We start from the raw sequence: 15,517 nt of genomic DNA, 5'->3' as shown, positions 1-15,517 counted from the left end.
AATATCCCATCCTATTCACCTTTACTGGGTGATTTGTTTTCTCCCTTCCCCTCTTGACTGACTCCATAGAGAGGGTGTCATGGCCACTAGACACCCTGTGATACTTTGTCCACTATTATTCATTGAAATGCTTAAGGGTAAGTGGTGGCAAGATACTTACTTGTGTGTAGAAAGAAACACAGAAAAGTCTGATTCAGAGCTCATCTGGCATTCACACACACCCACAAAAACGCATACACACACATATATAAACACAACATGCATATACACATATATATGCACATATATATACACATATATACACATATACACAAACACAGACACACACATAAACACGAACATACACATTCACATAATGCACATACATACGTGACTTGCATTTCTATAGCATCTTTGCAGGCAACTAAATAGATGGGAAGTATAGTAACTTGTTGTAAGAAAGACAGCAGCCAATTTGTGCACAACAAGGTCCCACAAACATTAAATATGACAATCACCAAGACATGGTTTCAGTGATAAAAACAGAAAATAATGGAAATGCTCAGCAGGTTTGGCAACATATGTGGAAAGAGAAACAGAATTAACGTTTCTGGATGATGACCATTTATCAGAATATTCGCAGCACAAGTGCCAGGCAATGACCATCTCCAACAAGAGAGAGTCCAACCATCACCCCCTGACATTCAACAGCATTACCATCTCTGAATCCCCTACTATCAACATCCTGGGGGTTACAACTGACCAGAAACTGAACTGGACTAGCCATATAAATACTGTGGCTACAAGAGCAGGTCAGAGGCTGGGAATTCTGCCAAGAGTTACTCACTCTCTGACTTGTCAAAGCCTATCCTCAATCTAAAAGGCACAAGTCAAGGATGTAATGGAATACTCCACACTTGCCTGGGTGAGTGCAGCTCCACGACACTCAAGAAACTCAACACCACTAAAGCATCCCGCTTGATCAGCACCCCATTCAGCACCTTAAATGTCCATTCCGTCTATGCAGACGCACAGTGGCAGCATTGTGTACCATCTATAAGTTGTGCTGCAACAACTCACCATGGCTGCTTTGACATCACTTTCCAATCCTGTGACCTCCACCACCTAGAAAAATAAGGGCAGTAGATGCCTGGAATCATCCCCACTTCCGAGTTTCTCTCCAAACTGCACACCATCCTGAATTGGAACTGTATTGACAGATGCCACCCCGACCAGATGCCTCATCAACTCCCCATCGACACTTGTCAACCTATGAGCCAATTGATCTCACTGAACTCCACATGATGGTTTCCAATCTCCACCCTCCAAGAATTCACTTTGGAATATTCTCCCAAACTGACACTTTCTCTACTGACACCTACTTCTGCTCCTATGTCTTATGGTATGTTGCCTCCTTGGTGCCAGCGTCAAGGATGTCACAGAGCAACTGCAGGACATTCTTTTGGGGGAGGGTGAACAGCCAGAGGTCGTAGTCCACATTGGGACCAATGGCAGGAAACGGTCCTGAAAGCAGATTTTAGGGAGTTAGGAAGGAAATTGAAAAATAGGACCTCAAAAGCACTAATCTCAGGATTACTCCCAGTGCCACATGCTACTGAGCATAAGAATAGGAAGATTGAGCAGTTCAATATGTGACTAGAGAAATGGAGTAAGAGGGAGGGCTTTAGATTTCTGAGGCATTGGGACTGGCTTTGGGCCAGGTGGGACCAGTACAAGAAGGATGGGTTACACCTTAACAGCACTGGGACTAATGTCCTCGAGGGGATGTTTGCTAGTGCTGTTAGGGAGGGTTTAAACTAGATTGGCAGGGGGATGGGAACCTGCGGGAAAATTCAGAGAGAAGAAAACCTGGCAGTGGGAAGAAGAGAAGTATTAACTGATAAGGAGGATGTATCAGAAAGTAGTATCAAGATAAATAGAATACTTGGAGAGTCTGATAGAACTAGAGTAGGCTATTGTAAGTCACTAGATGGGGTCAGAGCAAGGGGGAAAGTTAAAAAGTCTAAATCAGAACTGATGTGCATGTATGTGAATGCACGCAGTGTGATTAATAAGGTTGGTGAACTACAGGCACAGGTTGACAAATGGAACAATGATATTATTGCTATAACGGAGACCTGTCTCAAAGAAGGACAGGACTGGGTGTTAAAAATTCCTGGGTACAAGGTATTTAGGAGAGACAGGAAAGGAAGAACAGGAGGAAAGTGGCAGTACTGATTAAATGCGATATTACAGTATTGGAGAGAGAGGATGTTCCAGAGGGGTCAAGGACAGAATCTCTCTGGTTAGAGGGAAGGAATGAAAAAGGTGCAATAACATTGATCGGTGTAGTATATCGACCACCAACTAGCAGAAGGTCTGTAGAGAAACAAATTTGCAAGAAATCATAGAGAGGTGCAAGAATTATAGAGTAATTATAATGGGTGGCTTTGATTATCCAAATATAGACTGGGATAGTAATAGTGCAAAGGGACAAGAGGGACAAGAACTCCTGAAGTGTGTTTAAGGTAATTTTCTGCAGCAGTATGTTTCCAGTTCAACAAGAGGGAAGGCACAAAACAAAAAATAAAAAATAAAAAGTACCTGGAAAATCTCAGCAGGTCTGGCAGCATCAGCGGAGAAGAGTACAGTTGACGTTTCGAGTCAATCGAGAATCAGGCTGAATATAGAAGCACCAGGGGAAAGTGAGAAAACTAATCAAAAAAGCAAGGAGGAAGCATAAAAAGGGACAAGCAGCTAACATAAAAGGGAATCCCAAGGTCTCCTATAGGTATTTAAATAATAAAAGGATGGTAAAAGAAAGGGTAAGGCTCATTAGGGTTAAAAAAGGAGACTTGTATGTGGAGGCAGGAGAAATAGCGGAGGTATTAAACGAGTTTTTCGTTTATATTCGTTCATGGGATGTGGGCATCGCTGGCTAGATCTGCATTTATTGCCCATCCCTAATTGCCCTTGTTCAGAGGGCATTTAAGAATCAACCTCATTGCTGTGGGTCTGGAGTCACATGTAGGCCAGACCGGGAAAGGATGGCAGATTTCCTTCCCTAAAAGATGTTAGTGAACCAGATAGGTTTTTACGACAATCAGTTTCATGGTCATCATTAGATTTTTAATCCCAGATTTTTCAGAGTACTTTGTCTCTGTCTTTATAAAGGAAGAGGTTGCTACCCTGGCTGAGGTGAGTGAGGAGGTAACTGATACACTCCAGGAATTTACAATTGAGAAGGACGAGTGTTAGAAAGGCTATCTTTCTTAAAATTGACAAGGTACCGGGATCGGATGAGATGAATCCAAGGATACTAAGGGAGGTGAGAGTGGAAATTTCAGAGGCACAGCTGATAATTTTCCAGTCTTCCTTAGACACAGGTGGTGCCGGAGAATTGCAAATGTTACATCTTTGTTCAAAAAGGGGAGCAAGGATAATGCCAGCAACTACAGACCAGTCAGTTTGACTTCAGTGGTCGGGAAACTTCTGGGAATTATAATTTGGGACAAAATCATTAGTCACTTCGACAGGTATGGGAAAATTAAGGAAAGAGGGCATGGATTCATTAGGGGAAAATCATGTTTAACTAACTTGTTGGAGTTTTTTGAGGTGGTAACAGAGGTTGATAAGGGCAATGCTGTTGATGTGGTGTATATGGATTTTCAAAAGGCATTTGATAGTGCCAGACAACAGACTTGTGAGCAAAATTTTAGCTCATGGAATAAAAGGGAAAGTAGGCACTTGGATAAGAAATTGACTGAGTGACAGGAAACAGAGAGTAGTGATAAATGGTTGTTTTTCAGATTGGAGAAAGGTCTGTAGTGGAGTTGCCCAGGGGTCGGTGTTGGGACCTTTGCTCTTCTTGATATATATTAATGACTTAGACTGTGGTGTACGGGCATGATTTCAAAATTTGCAGATGATACGAAGATTGAAAGCATTGTCAGCTGTGATGCGGATAGTCTTGATCTTCAAAAGGACATTGACATATTGGTGGATTGGGCAGACAAATGGCAGAAGAAGTTCTATGCAGAGGTGTGAGGTGATTCATTTTGGCAGGAAGAATATGGTGAGACAGTGTAAAATAAAGGGAGAAACTTTAAAGGAGGTGCAGAAACAAAGGGACCTTGGTGTATACGTACACAAGTCATTGAAGGTGGCAGGGCATGTTGTGAGAGCAGTTAATAAAACATATGGTATCCTAGGTTTTATTAATAGGGCCACTGAGTACAAGAGTAAGGAGGTCATGTTGAATTTGTATAAGACACTATTTAGCCTCATCTGGAGTACGGCGTCCAGTTATGGGTGCCATACTTGAGGAAGGATGTGAAGACATTGGAGAGAGTACAGAGGAGATTCACAAGAATGATTCCAGGGATAAACAACTATATCTGTGAGGATAGATTGGAGAGGTTGGATCTTTTTTCCTTGGAGAAAAGAAGGCTGAAAGGAGACTTGATAGAGGTATTCAAGATCCTGAGGGGTATGGACAGAGTAAATAGTGAGAAACTGTTCCCTATCATGAGTGCATCAAGAACTCAAGGGCACAGATTCAAAATAATGGGCAAAAGGAGTACAAGTGCTGTGAGGAAAAATGTTTTCACCCAAAGGGTGGTTGGAGTCTGGAATGAGCTTTCTGAGGGGGTGGTGGAAGCAGGTTTGATCGAGGTATTCAAAAGGGAATTGGATTGCTATCTGAAAAGCAAGAATGTGCAATGTTATGGGGATAAGGCAGAGGAGTGGGATTAGGTAGAATGCTCTTTCAGCAAGCCAGTGCAGATTTGATGGGCTGAATGGCCTCCTTTTGCACTGTGATATCATGCTTGTAAGAGAAAACATCCACCATGCTTAAGTGATTATGTTACAAAATGAACTATTTTCAGTTGGTGAACAAAGCTTTCATCTCATTGTATATCACTAAGTGCATTGTTAAATTAATGCAAAAGTTTACATTTGTTCAAGTTATGCTTAACTTCATTGTTTATATTTTTGGAAACGGACCATTCAAACATGTTTTGCCTCTCATTTGCTGACAGGGAGATCTTGTGGCCTAGTGGGTAGAGTCTCTACCTCTGAGCCCAGAAGCTCTGGGTTTCAGTCCCACTCCAGGACTTGATGGTGACAGAAAGTGTGTTCATAACATAGCCAAATAGGTTGATTTATCAACTTGTAAACCCTTCTGTTATGCCTTTGGCAGGTGGTACAAGTGAGGGAGTCACTGGTCAGCTATGCCTGATGTGATATAGATATAGCCTCTTAGGACAGGCTAGTGACATGTTCCAGAAAAAACTAGCTATGAAAGCAGACATAAGCATGTGCTTTGTCTGCCTCTAGGTGAGGGAAGTGAATCAAGAAGATCATTTACTAAGAAGCAGAAGGGCATAGTGTATTGAAAATTGCATTGTGCATTTTATCCATTTAAAGTTACCATACAGAAATATATCTGCAGAGTCTAGAAAAGACAATGAATGAATCCATGTTTTAACAGCACATGCAATACCAATTCTGAATGCTTCTTAATTAATATAATTTCTTCCCAAAAACTTCAGATGATTGAATGACTGTTTTTAAGACTCTCCTTAAAACTTACCACTTCAGCAATCCTTTAATCATTTGTCCTAACTTCTCCCCCTTTGGCTTGGTAACAATATTTGTCTTTTTACCCACCTGTGAAGAACTTTGGGGCATTTTCCTGAATTACAGTCACTATGCAAGTTGTTGCTTGGGCTGGGAGGTGGAACAGTGCCAGGACTTGAGGTCTCTTGGAATATGATCAGAGGACAGGCATAGGGAGGGGGAAAAGAGATCAAACATGGCTTTACACAGGATTTAAGCACATGGAATGCACAAAAGTTCTAACACAATGATCCTTTATTCCAGCAGCAACAAATCTATAAGTACATTCATGGAAATGCTTAAATGAAAGAAACAAACTTTTTACAAAGGACCACGGTGTCCGATACTCCAGATACACAAGACCAAGGAGGACCGTCTGCACGGCGCAGAACCCTCCAGAGTCTGAGAAACTCTTAAGGTGTGGAAGATACCTTTCATGGTCTAATTGACAAGGTAATCAGGCTCACGTGGTCGAGAGGAATTAACAACAGGAGCCATCAAATTAGCCATGAGCGTGCTAGCTCCCAGCCTTATTTCTTTGCTGCAATCACCAACCATCACTTTTGCTGGAATCAAGACATTCCCACTGTTCTACCACCACTCTGCTACAAGGCTGATTCGAGACCAGGAGTTGAGCTCTTAATGGTTTTCTTGCACCATTCGAGAGCTCCTGCTGCCTGCTCTCTCCCCAGGGATCCTGGTTCTACATCCCCACCCCCCTCTCTCCCCCCATCTGCTCGCACTCAGGGGCTTCTGCCTTTGCCGCTCCCCACCAGCAGGCGCTTGGCTGACAGAACTGCTCAGCAGCCACGGGGATCACCGCATAGAAGGTGGGGGGAGGTGGGGGGTGGTGCTCTGGTGTCCAGCCCTACGCTGGAGTCGGAGGTTAGGGTCAGTTTGACTCCCCCCACTACAACAGACACACACTTCTCCTAACACAATAAGCCTCATGCAGTAGCTCTGAAAAGAACAATTTCAAACGGAAGTGAGCTGTAGTTTAAGAGGGGCTGGTCTTAGAATTTCATGCAGCTCAGATCCTGGCACTTGCCTATTGCCTTGAGCAAAGATGGCGAACGCCTTCCACAAATCATCACAGCTTAGAGTACGCATGTGTGTATTCCTGGCACGATGGTTGAAATCTCGTGATACTGGCGTGAACTACTTAAAGGATGATTTGCGATGCTGTCGTCCATTTCGAGGCTGCTGTTTCGGTTGGGAGGTACGTGGAAGTATAATCAAGGGTAATCCTGCGCAGGAAAGGCCTGTCCGGCTGCCCGGTTACCACAGAATGATAGAGCAGGGTGTGAGGGATCTGAGGGGAGCTGTATGGAGGGAGGGATGTATTTTATTGTCCGATATCCGATGGATTTATCACTGGGCCTCGTGTTAGTGGGAGGGATGGCATAGTCGCAATGACACTCCTGTAACATGGGCAGGGGAACAGCGATGGCTTCTTTTCATAAAGAAAGCTGCTTGGTAATTGTGTTGTACATTATGTACCACGGTTTGTTTGAATTCATGCAACTTGCGGGATTAGTATTTTATTTCTGAAGTGGGGTAAAGTACTGAAATTTAATAGACCTTTAGTTTTATATCAAATTTGGGAGTGATGAAGGTTTTTCTAATTATATTTAAAGTTTATGCTGGTGTTGCATGTGTCTGATAGTAATGGCCCTAAATTTAGCACTCCCAGGTTTTCAATTCGCTTGTTTCCTGAAACGTGGAATTGACTTGAGTACAGCTTTTTTATTTGTAAATTTCCGTTTTGTGTATATTTCTGGCCTTCAATAACATTTATTAATTTGTCAATTTTAGCATGGTTAAAAAAATGTTCTAAACTGCTTTAGAAGGTAAGGGTTCTAGTTTTTATTCGAAGTACATAAATTTTACTGTATTTAACTTTAAGGGGGATTTTTTTCTCAACCAGAGGCATGGCAGGGCAGCTCAGTCCCGTGCTATGTACCGCCTGCAACTTGTGGGAAGTCCGAGATGCTCCTTGCGCTCTGGCCAACCACGTGTGCAGGAAGTTCCAGCAGCTGCATCTACTTGAGCTCCAAGTTTCGGAGCTTGAGCAGCAGCTGCAGGTGCATCCGCGAGGCTGAGAATTTTGTTTCTAGGTGTGGTCACCCCACAGCTTATGGAAATGCAGACAGAGGAAATGGGTGACCATCAGTCAGAGGAAAGGTGTTGGGAAATACCCAGGGTGCATCTTGCTCAAACCATTTTTCTGTGTTGGAAAACGGTGAGAGTGACGGTTCCTCTGGGGATTGCAACCACACTCTTGGCACTGAGTGGATCAGCTGCACAGGGAGAGAAGAAAAAGAGAGGAGGAGCAATAGTGGTAGGAGAATCGATAGTATGGGAAGCAGACAGGCATATCTGTGACCGTAGATGTGACTCTGGGATGGTATGTTGCCACCCTCGTGCCAGAGTCAAGGATGTCACTGAATTGCTGTAGGGCATTCTAAAGGGGAGGGCAAACAGATCGTGGTACATATTGGTACCAACAACATCGGTAGAAAGAGGGATGAGGTCCTGCAAGCAGATTTTAGGGAGCTAGGAAACAGATTTAAAAACTGTACCTCAAAGGTAGTAATCTCTGGATTACTTCCGGTGCCACGTGCTAGTGAGTAGAAATAGGAGGTTAGTCCAGATGAATTTGTGGCTGGAGAGATGGTTCGGTGGGGGGGGGGGGGGGGCTTTAGATTTCTGGGATATTGGTGGGGTGGTGGGACCTGTACGTGGCAGATGAGTTGTACCTGAACCAGAATGGGACCAACATCCTTGCGGGGAGGTTTGCTTGTACTGTTGGGAAGGTTTTAAACTAACTTGGCAGGGAGGTGGGATCCTGAGAGGCGGTTCAGCAGGGGAAGATGCACAGCCAAAATTAGAAGAGAGCAAGTGAGTCTGGAAGGCATAGAAATTATAAGCCAGGTAAGGCACAAGGATAGGATTTATTTTAATGCAAGGAGTCTGACGAATAAGGCAAATGAGTTGAGGACACGAAGTAACACGTGGAAGTGTGATGTCATTGCTGTCAGAGACATGATTGAGAGAGGGCCAGGTTCAATATTCCAGGATATAGGGTCTTCAGGCGGGACAGGGAAGGAGGTAAAAGAGGAGGGGGTATCACAATATTGATCAAGGAATCAATTACAGCAGTAAGGAGGGAAGTGTAAAAATAATAGGATAGTAATAGTGGATTTCAACTTCCCCAACATTAACTGGGTTAGTCATAGTGTGATAAGTTTAGAGGGAGCGGAATTCTTAAAATGCATCCAGGAGAGCTTTAAAAGCGTAGGAGGTCCTGCAAGAGGGGGCAGTCCTGGGCTTAATTTTAGAGAATGAAGTTGGGCAAGTGGTAGATGTTTTCAGCATTTTGCGGATAGTGATCATCACTCTGTTAGATTCAAGGTTGTTATGGAAAAGGACAAGGATAGGCCAGAATCTAAATTGGGAGAAGCCTGATTTTAATAAGAATCAGATATGGTTTGGCCAGAGTGGACTGGGACCAGCTACTTTTAGGTAAATCTGCGTCAGCAGTGGGACTCATTCAAGAAGGAAATAGTGATAGTACAGGGCCAACATATTCCAGTGAAGACAGGGTGGGACCAACAAATCCAGGGAACCTTGGATGCCGAGGGATATACAGGATTGGATAAAGAGAAAAGGGGAGGCTTATGGCAGATACCGAGGGCTCAAACCAGCAAAGCCCTAGAGAAATATTGAATGTGTAGGGGGGACCTTATAAAGGAAATTAGAGCAAAATGGGGGCATAAAAAACATTGGCAGGTAAAAAAAACTCCAAAGTTATTTTACAAGTACATTAAGAGTAAGAAGATAACTAGGGAAAGAGTAGGGCCCATTAAGGACCATAATGGTAATTTGTGTCTGGAGCCAGAAGACCTAGCTAGGGTTCTAAATGAATACTTTGTGTCGGTGTTCACAAGTGAAAGGGATGATGTGGGTATGGAAATCAGGCAGAAGGACTGATATAATTAAGAAATTAGCATAGAAAGAGAGTAGATTCTAAGTAGTCTGGCAGGCTTAAAAGTAGATAAATCTCCAGGCCTGGATGAAATATATCCAGGCTGTTGAGTGAGGCAAGGGAGGAGATAGCAGGGGCATTGGCAATTTTCAGTACCTCTGGCCACAGGAGAGGTGCCAGAGGATGGAGGACAGCCAATATGGTACTGTTATTCAGGAAGGGATAAACCAAGGAACTACAGGCCAGTCAGTCTAACCTCAGTGGTGAGGAAACTGTTGGAAACAATTCTGAGGGACAGAATTAATCTACACTTGGAGAGGCTGGGATTAATCAAGGAGAGTCAGCATGGCTTTGTTCAGGGGCGATGGTGTCTGACCAATTTGATTGAATTTTTCAAAGAGGTGACCAGGTGTGTAGAATGAGGGCAGTGCATTTGACGTAGTCTACTTGGACTTCAGCAAGGCTTTTGATAAGATCCTGCATGGGAGATTGATAACGAAGGTAAGAGCCCATGGGATCCAAGGCAATTTGGCAAATTGGATCCAGAATTGGCTGAGTGACAGGAAGTAGAGGGTGATGGTCGAGGGGTGTTTTTGTGACTGGATGCCTGTGACCAGTGGGGTGATCAGTGTTGGGTCCCTTGCTGTTTGTGGTATGTATATATAAATGATTTAGACTTAAATGTAGGAGGGTTGATCAGTAAGTTTGTGGATGACATGGAAATTGGTGGGGCAGTAAATAGTGAGGAGGGTAGCCTTGGGTTACAGAAGGATATAGACGGGCTGGTCAGTGACAAGTTGAGTTTAATCTGAATAAGTGAGAGGTGATGCACTGGGGCAGGACAAACGAGGCTCATTGAATGGTAAGACCCTGGGAAGTACTGAGGATCAGAGGTGTCTTGGTGTGCATGTCCATTAGTCCCGTAAGGTAGCGGGACAGGTAGATAAGTTGGTTAAGAAGGCATATGCAATGCTTGCCTTTTATTTGCCGAGGCATAGAATATAAGAGCAGGGAGGTTATGCTGGAACTACGTAAAATGCTGGTTAAGCCACTGCTAGAATATTACGTGCAGTTCTGGAATCCATGTTATAGAAAGGCTGTGATTGCACTAGAGAATGCAGAGGAGATTTACCAGGGTGTTGCCTGGGCTGGAGAGTTTTAGTTATGAGGAGAGATTGGATAGACTAGGGTGATTTCTCCTGGAGCAGAGGAGATTGAAGGGGGTCATGATTGAGGTGTATAAAATTGAGGGGCATGGATAGCGTAGACAGGAAGGAATTTTTCCCCTTGGTGGAGGGATCAGTAGCCAGGGGGCATAGATTTATGGTAAGGGGCAGGAGGTTTAGAGAGGACGTGAGGAAGAATTTTTTCACCCAGAGGATGGTGGGAATCTGGAACTCACTGCCTGAATGGGCAGTTGAGGCAGAAACCCTCATAACATTTAAGTATTTGGATGTGCATTTGTGATGCCATGGCGTACAAGGCTATGGGCCTAGTGCTGGAAAATGGGATTAGAATAGTTAAAAACAAAAACAGAATTACCTGGAAAAACTCAGCAGGCCTGGCAGCATCGGCGGAGAAGAAGAGTTGACGTTTCGAGTCCTCATGACCCTTCAACAGAACTAGAATAGTTAGGTACTTGTTTGACCAGCGCAGACTCAATGGGCTGAAGGGTCTTTTTCTGTGCTGTAGACCTCTATGACTCTGACAAGATTTGACCCTGCTGTTCAAATATATTGAAGGCCAGGTGATCACAGTTCTTGGCTTTAAATGAGATGGAGAGGTTTAAGGTGGGAATTTAGGGTTGGGGGGGGTGTCTTGGTGGGATGTAGAGATGGGGTTTGGAAGGTAGCTCAACTGGGCACCAGATGAATGGGACTTTGTGTGAATTAGAATATCAGGCTTCTTAAATTACTGCAAGTTACATATTCTGAGAGGCAGTGCTTTATAAAATTCTCCCCAGTGGTATGTCAGCTGTCCAGTGCTGTGCAGTGCCTGTGCTGGTGTTAGACTGCTGGGATATGAAAAATGCTGCCCTCTCTCCCTGGCTGTTAACTGTTACTGTTCTGGTAATGGCTAATCCCAGGCCTGGGCAGTGCTGTGCATCCTTTGAGAGTGGGCCACCACTTACTGGTGTGGATGGTCCTAGTTTGGTTGCATACATGTTTAAATTGTTTTCTGCTGTTGCAGTAAAATGCTTTTGAGTTGAGTTGTCACTATATAGGAATTAAATAGCCTGAAGGAACTTGGTCCTGCTGTCTGTAAAACTCGCATCTAAAAATAAGTTTGCCTTCCACTGCTTGTAGGTTATGTAGTTTGTAATGAGGCTTGCCTGACAGTCCAGCTGACAGTTGTTTTGCCTGTTACTGTAGGTTAACTACATATAACTTTGGATGTCCCTATCCAACCTATTATAGAATCAATCCATTGTGTGGATTCTGTTGTATGGAGCTGCTGTTTGGATTTGCACAAAATAGCATGACCTTGTTCGGAGATTTTCCAGGCCTGAAGTTTAAGAGCCACTGGTTTTCAGCAGCATCTTTGCTTTGGACAAAGTGAAGCACATTAATCTACATTGATTTATTATTGTTAACAGCAGGCTGGCTTCCTTGACTTGTGCTACTGCAGAGAAAAAATGAACACAACTTTAAGGTCGAGGGCAACTAGATCTCACTTAATTATTAGTGACTGGTTTTCTTAATGGTTTAAAAGCAAAATGGTGGGAAAATTAATGAGGTTCCAGACACAAATAAGTCCATTAGCAATGCCTTGCTTAGCTCTGTGTTTTAAGTGTTTATGGTGTCTTTTTTTTTTTACAGCTGGACTTCGTCGAGTGTTTTGTGCGGCAGTAACATGGCAAGAAGCATGAACCACAACAATCACCCCAGGTGTGTTGTACTGATATTCCTTATGATTTGGGCCATGTGCTGTTGGCAGATTGCAGTAATCCAAGCCTACAATTTAATTCTGATATCTTCATATTCAAATTGCCTTGTATGCATTTTGCTTGGATTAACATATAAGAATTGTGAGCAGTAGACCAAAAAGTCCTGCAAGCCTGCCCAGCTAAATCAAGTCCCATTTCCTGCCTGAACCTTTTGATTCCATTAGTGCCCAGGTATCATATTGATCTCCATCTTGAATCGACTTTAATTCTCTGCTTCACAGAGCTGTGGATACTTCAAACGTTTAGTCAGCTGGCCAAAGCTTTTCCTGATTGAACCAGTGAGAAAAGGATTTGCAGCATTTTCCTAGACCTATTTTCTCATTTTTTGCTTCTACACAACCCCTCACGGGACCTTCTGGTGATTTAAATTCATAACCATTCAGAAGGAGACCATTGAGTCCATGCTAACTCTTTCGAATGGTCCAATCAGCCCCTATCCCTGTGATCCTGCAGGTTTATTTCCTGCAAGTATCTATTCAATTTCCTTTTGACACCATTGATTGCTGCTTCCATCAGCCTCATAGGCAGCAAGTTTCAGATCATTATCATTCAGTGTGTTAAGTTACAGTACTGGAATGCAAACCTGGATTTTGTACTAGAGTTCCAAGCAAAATACTAGATGCTGGAGATCTGAAATAAAAAGGAAATATTGGAAAAACTCAACATGTCTGGCAGCATCTGTGGAGGGAGAAATAAAAGTTAAAAGTTTCAAGTCCAATATGATGACTCTTTGGAACCCTGAAGTTTGCTTCAGAGTTCCAAAGGGTCATCATATTGGACTCAAAACATTAACTTACTCTCTCCACAGATGCTGCTGGACCTGTTGAGTTTTCCTAGCATTTTCTGTTTTTATTTTGTATTCTAGTTTCCAGTGTGAAATCTACAAACTTGAGGTGAGAATGCTAGCTACTTTGCCGTAGCTAATCTTGCCATTATTGGTGGTTGTTGGTATTTGTGCCCCACTAAAAACTGCCACTGCTACAATTGAAACAGAATTCTGCATGTGTGCACTTCATTGTCAAGTAATGCAGTGAGCTTATTTGTCTTATCCTGATTATAAATTGACCTTTGCAATAAACTGCTGTTTCTAATCTGTAGGGTGGAGTTGCCTGAATGGAAAGGTGGTTCTGATGCAGTTTCCGCAGAAGATGGGGGCTAAGGTAATTTGCTGTAATTAACAGTTCTGTATCTGAAGTTGATCGTGTCCGGTTTAATTTAAGTGGCTACTATTTAACTTGGGAACTTGATGAACTTCTGTGTGCTTTGAGATCCTTTTTGGTAAGTTAGAAACCAGGAGGGTCCCTGTACTTGGAGAAATGCAACAAGAGATCTACTAAATGATTGGAGAAAGGAGTTTGGGTGCAGAAATAGAAATGATGTGCTAGTTCCCATGTAAGTGTAACTTAATTTGTCCAAGTTAATGAACAGGACAGATAATGGGTGAACCAGCTCATCTCTTCTGTGTATGTATTGTTGGAGCCTGTACGGTAGTTGGTGTTTTGGGGGGGGGGGGGGGGTGGGGGTAGGAACCCAAGTACGTACGATCACGGCATAGGCCTGCCCTCGCTGTGATACTCTAAACTTGGGATATTATAAACAGGACTTTGGCACGGGCTGCAGTGGCTTTTACCCCACAACTGCCTGACTAAAAGACCTGTAACATGTTTCATTCAGAATGGTGTATCCTATTGGATTAAATTTCTTCCTAAATCTGTTTCTTAGGCTCCTGCTCAGACCCTTGCTCGTCTCCTGATTGTTTGTTGCTTGGCATCTGTCCTTCGCAAGTTGCTTGGCACGCTTTCCAGTTCAGAGATGTTATATAAATTTGAACTGTTTTAGATTGAGGGCTAGTACTAAGAGCTTTGATTCTTGATTGATAGCTCTAATACTTCACAAATGTGTATCTAGTTTGGGCCCTCAATGTGCAGTCCATACATGTATCCACTCTACAGAAATGCTAGGTGTAAAGTATTGTGACTTCACTATCACTGAGTGAGGAAGGCCCATACATTGGTGTGTAGAACAACAATGGACTTCATGGGCAGACTGAACCTTCTGCAGCCATTGCACCTGCCACACATACTCTCTCTCTCTCTCTCTCTCTCTCTCTCTCTCTCTCTCTCTCTCTTCCACTCCATCTCTCTCTCTCTCTCTCTTCCACTCCACCTCTCTCAGCCCCCACCCACCACCACCAAACTCTTGGTGAAATAAAGTTAGCTGCCAAATCGGTAGGTTAACATGACATTCTATCAGCGCATTTGAACAGCAGGCATGTGCAGCTGCTGCAAAAACATTGATTGTCATCCAGGGACCATGTGCAGTGCTAACATATTAAGTGTGAATTGTTTTTTCAGGGAATACATGGCAATGGGTTTGCTTCAGTCATGAATGTTGACTCCAGATGGATTGTCATCCCCGATGTAATAAACAAGCTATTGCTACTTGAGAATGGATTCTCCAGCTGTCTCTGCTCATTTCACAGGTGAGTTTTTTGGGAATGAAGTGGCTATAACAGTTGGTTCCCCTCAATTTTCAATGAATTAATAATGGTACAGCCTAGATGTGGCACAAGCTGGAATATCCCCATGCATTTAGGGAAGAATGATGTGAGAGACTGGATTTCTTCCCCTCAGCTTTCAAATGTTAGTTTGAAATTTAATGGTCAATCTAAACTGAGCCTTTAGACAAATGCATTAGAACTGTCTAGAATTTATCTTTAATGATTTTGATGTTGTAAACCATTGGTCTGTTTTTGATTTGGATTGTTATGCATTAGTGTTCACAATAAGAACTATAAATGTTTTCTCTTTTCAGTGCTTTGGGTATTTGGAGACTGCAGCGTATGCTTGGGAGATGGTGATTCAGCAGTGACCAGTGCTCTGCTAAATGAAGAATGTGGTGGATTTCTTGGCTGCTCGGTCACTGAGCAGTTGAACTGCACTGTTGCCTATATGTTGCACAATTAAAGATAGTGAATAACA

The 15,517-nt window shown here is 43.1% G+C and overlaps 1 long non-coding RNA gene and 1 other non-coding gene across 3 annotated transcripts; both read left to right on the top strand.

Annotated features, from left to right (window-relative positions):
- Positions 1 to 6,769: 6,769 nt before the first annotated feature.
- LOC121280743 lies at positions 6,770 to 15,517 on the top strand. 2 transcript variants are annotated; one of them, XR_005943698.1, is made up of 5 exons: positions 6,770 to 6,820; positions 12,409 to 12,477; positions 13,635 to 13,696; positions 14,891 to 15,018; positions 15,351 to 15,517. It is a non-coding gene; the product is annotated as an uncharacterized LOC121280743 (long non-coding RNA). The 2 variants fall into 2 exon arrangements; XR_005943699.1 differs by lacking the exon at positions 6,770 to 6,820 and adding an exon at positions 7,056 to 7,077.
- Positions 11,548 to 11,754, top strand: LOC121281649. The gene has a single exon (XR_005943903.1). It is a non-coding gene; the product is annotated as a small nucleolar RNA SNORA74 (small nucleolar RNA).

This window comes from Carcharodon carcharias, chromosome 8 (assembly GCF_017639515.1).
Source record: "Carcharodon carcharias isolate sCarCar2 chromosome 8, sCarCar2.pri, whole genome shotgun sequence".
NCBI lineage: Eukaryota > Metazoa > Chordata > Chondrichthyes > Lamniformes > Lamnidae > Carcharodon > Carcharodon carcharias.
This window is presented reverse-complemented; position numbering and strand designations above follow the sequence as displayed.